The following is an 8,004-nucleotide window of genomic DNA, read 5'->3' as shown; positions in this document are numbered from 1 at the left end:
TCTCCCCTGTCCCAGCCTGAGGACATTTCCTCTTGTCCTTCTCACTGCAGGCACGGTAGAAGAGACCGGCCCTCACCTCCCTACACCCTCCTGTCATGTGGTTCCTCCTGAGCCTCCTCAACACTAAACCAGCCCAGGTGCCTCAGCCATTTCTCACAAGACACGTTTTCTAGACCTTTCACCAGCCTTKKTGCCCTTTGCTGGACMCACTTCAGCACCTCAACATCCTTTTTAAAGCGAGGGGAAGATTTCCCAGAAGCACTCAGCTGAGATGGAGACATCAGTTTCACGAGTCTTACAGTTCACCATAACCCTGAACTTTTTTCCACTACAGAAGGTCAAAGCAGCGCCAAAAGCATCAGCAGCGGTGCCCCTCTGGAGCAAAACCACGCCAGTGTCACCGAGGGCACCCTGAGCAAACACMGGGCTCTACTCTCCGCTGACACCCACTTGAGGCAGACAAGGCAAATCTGAGCAAGGTTGAGCGTGGCCGGCGCTGGCAGCCCCGGCGATGCACCTGAACCCCTGACCTCCCTCAGAGCATCCGCCGCGGCGCTGCCCCGCTCCGGGGGAAGGATGACGCCATGAGGGGGGGCGCTGGGAGAGAAGGGCGCGCGGGCGCTTGTGGGAGAAGGGGGGGCGCCGCCATGTCAGGCGGGGCGGGAGGGAAGGAGGGAGGGGAGCGCGGGGCGGGACAGGGGCGGCGGCCGCAGCCGCAGCAGCAGCAGCCGGGGCGGTGGTGGCGGCTGCCGGCAGCTGTCAGCGCCCGCTCCCCCGGCGCCGAGCACCGCGGCCCTGCCAGCGCCTTGCGGGAGGCACTGAGTGGGTCCTGGTGCTGACTCGCTTCTTTCTCGCCTTCCCTGCCTCTCTCCGGTCCTTTCTCCCCCCAAAAAATCCTTTTCCTTCCTCCCTTCCGCCCGCCCATCGCTGACATCCTCCTCCGGCCGCCTCCCCGCCCCGGGCTGCGCGGCCCCCGCCGCCCCAGCGAGCGCTGCGCACATCGCCCGAGCTGCAGCACCGAGCGGTGAGCKGGGGAAGCCGCCCGGGCCGGGGCCGGCGGGCCGGGACCCGGGGCGTGTGTATTTGGGTGTGGGTGCGTGGGGTGTTTAATTCTTCTCCCTTTTTATCTGCCGCTGCGCAAACAACAAAAGGCTGCGCGGGCCGCCCGGTCCCCCCGCAGCGCCGCCGCTGACAGCCGGCCCCGTCCTTCCCCGCGCCCAGGGCGGGGTGGATTTTTGGGGAGGCTGTTTTTGGGCGTTTTGTCAGTTGCGCCTGGCGCTCGGCTGCGGGCAGGGGTACGTCCCCCGGGATGGGGATCGGCTCGGCTTTGTCCCCGTTTCCTCTCCCGGCTCCCCTCGATGCTGCGGCGGGCGCCGCCCTGGGAGGGAGCGGGCAGAGCGGGCTGAGGAGGCGCCGGCCTGCGGCTCCGGGCGTGCGGCGCTTTGTCTGCGCTCCCCTCGGCTTTGGGGCTGTGCTGCTGCCAGTTCGGAATTGGTGGGAGGCGAGGCGAGGACAGGTCTTCTTTGGGCTTTGTACATAGTGACCGGATTTATGCATTGTAGGTCACCTGCCGTGCCTCTAGTCGGAGGCGATTCATAGACTTAGGTCTTTCCCGGGTTTCTAAACCTCCAAAATAAGGAAAGCATTTGTTAGAAACACGGTATTGTAGCCGAAATACGTAACAGCTCTAATTGATAACTGGATCTTTAGAGCAGAGGCTAATTAGAAAGACACTTTAAAACCTTATTCATTTTGCTTTCGTCTTCCTAACATTTTAAAGTAACGAGATACTGGATTTGTAAATCTCCATAGCAGTTGTATGTAATCAGAAGAAGGAAACTTCTTGACACCTTATTGAATTCTGTGTTGTAAGCATAGTGAAGCATATTTTAATGATCAAGGTGGCATCACCTAGTGTAGTGATGCCTGGCTATTTGGAGGCTGCTAAATCAATGATGCTGCTCTTACTTCTYTTTTTTTCTCCTTCTTTTTTCCTTGTTAGTGATTTCTGTTTATGGATATGATGTAAATGTATCAGTACTCAAAATACTGGTCATGAAGTCAGAATACAGACTCAGAAAACAAAAACAGCTAGGAAGAAGCAAAAGTCTGTTTTTATAGTCTGCTTTGAACACCAAAATTGTGAGCCAGTGTCATTCATATAGCATGCTTTTATGTTATACATAAAAATACAAAAAACCTAAACAATTAACATTAATTTTAGCAGTTTTGTGATTGGCAGAAGGTTTAGCAACAATTACTCTGCAAAGTAATTGTCTCTTTCACTTCCACTTTTGCATTTGCTCATCACTTAAATAGGAGCCTTATGTGCAGAGGGTGTCCACTGGAAGCTAAAGAGGAACCTTCCAGATTTTAGACAGTTTAGCATTTTAATTAAAAAAAAAAAAAAAGCCCAACAGAACTGAAAGCAACACCTTCTTGAACGCACGGTTGATATAAAACTCTTTTGGAAAGTAGCTTTATTTTAACTGAGTATGAATTCCAAAGCTTCAGCGAAACATGATAGAGGATGTTATAACCCTGGGATTACAGATACAATTGGAAGTTACACATTCAGCATTCACTGGCAGCAGAGAGAAAGCTGATCTATCTGGTGAGGCTGAGCAGAAGACCTTCTAAGTCATTTGCGCAATTATATTTGTGACCACATGGTTTAGGAGGACTTTTCCATGAAATTACAGCAGCTATGGAGAGCTCTAGCAGTTCCATTTAGGTAGACATTTCACATAATGCAGAAGTGTGTGGGTAAATGCAGAGAATTACAATTGTCCATTCCTGAAACTCGCTCATTAATGCAGCATCACTTCTGCATCATGTTGCAGTTAAAGTTTGGCAACCTTCATGTTTCTGAAGGGTGATGATGGAGCTGGAGAGTTCCAGTAATCAGAAATTCTAACAACAATTTGAGCATACATTCCATTTACTTGCTACCATATATAAATAAAAAAGAATAAAGTTTCCCCTCCCTATGGTCCTGTGAAATAGTCTCATTAATTGTTTGTCACATTCCTGTGATATGGTTAGTAGTGCCTTATTAATGGAAATGGATTATTTTAAAAGGTCTATTGTTTGGTGAAAGAGGAATCACATACATAGTTTGTAATTAAATATGCAGGAGTCCCGAATACAATCTGAATACAATTGAATCTGTCACAAACATATAGAACAAAATATAGTGACATAGAACAAAATATACTGTACAGACATTTAAGGCATATAAGAACAATTCCTGCTTCCTGTGTTTATGGGGAACTTGCCATGCTCATGTCAGAAGCCCCTCACTCATGTACTACTTACTCTCAACACCTCTCTCTCTCTCTATCTTACTGTGTGTACACACATACCTRTATACATCTCTTATTTAATTGAGAGTTTGGAGAAATATTGTAGCCTCATATTGAGTGAGTTCTGAGTTAATTTAATGCAKCTTCTGTTTCTCTTGAAATGTGGGCTTGTGCCTTTTCTATTTCATCTCTTCTGTTTGACTTCTGTGGCAGACGTGCAATTGGATTTACTTTGGGATTAATASCATCTCTGCAGATGCATAGCTCATGATTATTTTAAAATTCAATTCATTATACAAATACTTGTAAAATAAAGTTTTTGTAGGAGTGAGAACTACAGAAATTTGAGTGAATTGATAAATAAGCCAAGTGTACTTTTGTATTTAATATGGAAGAGCGGAGTAGCAGTTAGTGATGGGGACAAGCACACTAGATCTAGTTAAATAAACATCCTTTGTAGTCAGTGTGCCTCCAGGGTGTTGTTCAGTATGACACAACTGTTGTAAAAATGGACCAATTCCATCATCAGTGCAATAAAGTGGGTGACCACAGGCTTTTCTCTTAATTCAGTCTTTGTAATACTTCATGTTTCCAAAGCATTTATAATTGTTTTACAAGAACACAGTATTTACCTTGACCAAAGTTTAGGAAGACRTTTATTTTCARTGTTAACTCTCATTTTCCWTCAGGCAAAAGCATGAGAGACATAATGTCTAATACACATTTGTTGTAACCAGGTACCAGTCAGAGACACTTTGTTCACTCTAAAAAGAATCCTTTTTGAATTCAAAATAGAACTGATTGTAGTAGTTATCCTGAGTCGCAGTCAGGTTCAGGTATTTTTGAGCTATTAAAGCCTTTCCAGTATTTTATTTAGTGAAATGTTTTCCTTTCTGAAAGTAGGATGTAGGAGAAAGTGTGATTCCTTTGAAAAATTGTAAATAAATGCTTGACCAGGAAACAGGGCACTTTTTCTTACTTCGATTTGCTGAGATATTTGTTGCTGTCATCTTSCGGGATTTAAATTGGGCACTTTGTTATGAGAATCAGAGGCAGAATTAGAGATGCTTCCAGTGATACAGGAATTCCAGAGGGTTTTATGTGAGGTGCTTTGTAATCATCAGGCWTGAGATGACACTATACTTGGGGCTTTTTTGTGCTAGACAGTTAACGTACTTATTAGTAACAGGCCATACTGAAAGGGCAAATAGGRCTGAGGGCACATGTATGCTTCTAGTACCCATAATATATTTGGGAAGGTGAACAAAGGTTGAACACTAAAGCACAGTTAACATTAGAGATGCTCATTTCTTAAAATGTATAAAGACAGTCTCTGATAGTTGACAGTTTTCTTCAGATTCAGTCAGCAAAGAAAACAGATGAAAGTAATAGTATCTGTGTGTTGATTTAATCACTGTTTGTTTCTTTGAATCCAGTTTATCTCCTGGGGACGGTGCTATTTAACTGCAGTCTGAAACAGTTTTTACTCTGCAAGCTGTCTTTTGATGTGTATGTAGAATTAAAATGAATTTAGTTTGTCAAATAATTATTGTTGGCCATGTTTCCTGCTCAAAACGAGGAAGCATGGGATCATGCCATCTTATATTTCTAATATGCTTTCCTTCTGCTGTCTGCTTAAATGGACATATTTTGTACATGGTTTCTCAGTATCAAGTATTCCTTAAAAGTAAAAGCAGTAAAATATCTTTTGTGGGTAGACTTAAAAGTGAACAGTTTAATATATTGATTCTTTTGTAAATACCTGCCATAAACCCCATTCATCATGTTTAGATTTTGTTTCTGGGATTATGTCAGAAACATAGCTGATTTTATTAAATTTTAAAGTGAGTAGAGTAAAGAAGGAAATCAGTCTGGTGGGTAGTACTGGGTACCTTACATATCTGTAGTATTGGTGTGGTGGTGGCTGATTATATTACATTTACTATGTGATGTACTCCAGCAAACCATTTAAAAAGTTAACATTGCACTTATTAATGTTCCGAAGTTCAAGAAATGTCTGATGTAAATCAACTTTTTGATACTACTTAAAAGGTTACTACAAAGTAGTCTTTTTAAAGGACTGTTTGTATTAATGCATATATTTTTCAGAATTACCAGATAAATTATCTTCACTCTTATCTGTGTTTGTATGTAGTAGTTAATTAGTTAAGTGTTAGCAAAAAATTAGGATTACTGGCAATGTGCTATGATTGTAATATGTGTGCCATTCCACAGTGCAGAGGGTGATAGTTTTAAGGTTTGTAAGGGATTGCAGTAGCTGCCTCCCTGCACGATATCTTGAGTTTGCTTCTTCCAACTGACAGTAGCTGAATTATTTGCAAACTGGGACTGGACAGATTAGGGACTGACAGGKAGGAGCAGGGTTTGTGTTGGTGTGGTTCTGCTGCTTTTTTTTTTTTTCTGAATAGAATATTGTTTTAAGATTAAGTGCTTTTATAGATGCTCCTTCAGCAAACAATGTCAGCTTGAATAATGTGGGAAAGCCAGAGTTCTGTCTTTCTTTTCTGGCTTGGGCAGCTTTCATTTTGGAGAGGCTGCTATTACATTGTCATCCCTCCCCTGTCTTTGCCACCGGTGGATTTTGGTGTACCACACCTTTAATGTTTCATTTGTTCATGGATGTTCCACCCTGCTTTCYCCCAACTCCCAATCACATTTAGTGTGTGTTTAGAGGGGGAAGGGTTGATTAAAGGAGTGGGATTCATCTCTCCCCCACAGTGTAGAGGGTGACAGTGTGTAGTCACATTGATACAACTAGTGGGGTGTTAATCTGTGAGGCTATAGGGGAGGTTAYAGTTTTGAGCTAGGAGGGGGACTACAACCTCCAATAACATTTTGATGACAGAATAGAAATAGATAATTGATCTCTAAGGATGTAGATGAAATGTTCTTCCATCTCAGTGCTAGCTTATGTASTTCCACTGTCATGCTGCTTGTTCCCTGTCCTTGTTTTATCAACACAGCTTGCTGCATGGCAGCCTGGGGAGGTAAGTGTATTTTGGTTGTGCTTAGGGCCTGAAGCCTTATTCTTTTCTGTCCCTTCTCCAGAAAGATAATCCAGCAAAAGGGACGTATCTGGTTTTTTAATTTATGGACAGGCATGTGAATGAAATATATGGCTGGGTGAGGAGCATCGTTAGGTTTTTACCTCTAGCCATAACCTTGGTGAGTGAATAAATGCTTATGGTCTGATGTTTGCAGAAAGCCAGACCAAATGATTCTGTGGCCATTTCTGTCTCTGAATTCCTCTGAACTTAGAAAACGATAATGTGTGGAAAATACAAGAATGTACTATTGCTTATATTTACCATTTCCCTGGATGTAATAGCCTAAATCAGAATAGTGAATATTACTTCATGGAARCAAGGAGAGGTGTAGAACTCATGATGATGTTTGGCAGTGTGCTAGCTTACATGATAGTAACCTAGAGGTACGAGTGCATGAATCCTCAGAAAGACATGTTAATTTTGAGGGATGATGTATTTTGGGAACATTTGGTGTGTGCACCTGAGGACTATGCCTGTGATAAGACAGAATTACGTTTAACACAGAGGATGCAATGAGACTGCTTCCTAAGATTCTGATCTGGGAGCATTTTGGAACACTTGATACTGGTCTTTGGGTGGCACTCCAAAGGTTTAAGAATTTGTGCAGAGATGTTTTCYTATGCTACTGATAGGTGTCATAGCCATATGTGCTAATTTTTAAAGAATTTGTTATCCATTCTAATCCATTCTATACCTTTTGAAAAGAGGCACCACAGGGTGACTTTGTCTCAGTGTCGCAGTAATTTGCTCTCACTTAACTMCATGTCCTTTCCATCGTTTAGAAAACAGATAAAGGCAGATTAATGAATCAATTTCTTTGCTTTTAAATACTTTTTATTCAGTTTGTATCAATTCCTCTCACAGTAGTTACAAGTAAAAATTATGGCCTGCATGTTGATTTTAGCACACTTAAAATATTGCTGTTGGAACACATTGTTTAAGTAAAGAAAAAAAAYCTTGGGTTTGGAGTTTGTGCTGAAGTCAGGTGGAGGGCAAAGATGCACAGTCCATTTTTGAAAGCAGTCACAGGGGTTTGAATTACAGTGGCTGCTTGTACTTTGTGTGGCCATTGAATCTTGATCCACACCCATTTGTTAGGATAACAAATAGCCTGAAAATATGCTTGCTGACTTTTTTTTTTTTCCTTTTTTGTCTTGCAGCCTGTAGTCTGGCTGCACATGGAGCAAAGCTTGCAAGCGCATGATATGGTGCTTTTAATGGCATCCTAAAACAGTTGTTTTAGGAGGCCACTGTTCTGCCATCCTTGGGAGGGGGATGCTTTCAAAACAGATTATTCAAGTGAGATGGTTTAAAAAACAATATTCAAAKGAAACTTTTAACTTTTGTGTTTATTTGCTGGTTAGCATGTGCTCCTGTTCTGTGTCAGTCCACCAGAAGAGTAGTGTCCTACAGCAGGGTGGTGGGTCCTGTTACCACAGTGAGTGTTTCAGGAGTCCCAAAGGGACACCCTGTGCTCAGCCCAGCACTAGCTAAGATAAATCAGTACTGGGAAAAATCACTGGAGAGGGGGCTGGAACTATGGTTTGATCCTCAGGTGCGAGTGCACAGAATATTAAGGTGTCTTTGTGAAGTGCTCGTTTAGGGCCTGCTGTACTGCTCAGCACCTCCTG

The 8,004-nt window shown here is 43.1% G+C and overlaps 1 protein-coding gene across 8 annotated transcripts in view; it reads left to right on the top strand.

The window, feature by feature from the left end:
- Positions 1–714: 714 nt before the first annotated feature.
- KLC1 (kinesin light chain 1) overlaps positions 715–8,004 on the top strand; it is a 45,113-nt gene continuing 37,823 nt past the window's right edge. For 6 of the 8 annotated variants that reach the window (XM_057365718.1, XM_057365719.1, XM_057365717.1 and 3 more), the window contains exon 1: positions 716–1,024. The gene's annotated coding sequence lies outside the window, so the exon portion shown is untranslated. Of the gene's footprint in view, positions 1,025–8,004 lie in introns of all 8 variants that reach the window. The other 2 variants (XM_057365715.1, XM_057365716.1) reach the window with 1 other exon arrangement.

This window comes from Malurus melanocephalus, unplaced genomic scaffold (assembly GCF_030028575.1).
Source record: "Malurus melanocephalus ecotype Western Australia unplaced genomic scaffold, MMel_1.1 scaffold_57, whole genome shotgun sequence".
NCBI classification, from domain to species: Eukaryota; Metazoa; Chordata; class Aves; order Passeriformes; family Maluridae; genus Malurus; species Malurus melanocephalus.
Note: the sequence above shows the minus strand (reverse complement) of the source record. Positions and strands in the feature narration are given on the sequence as shown.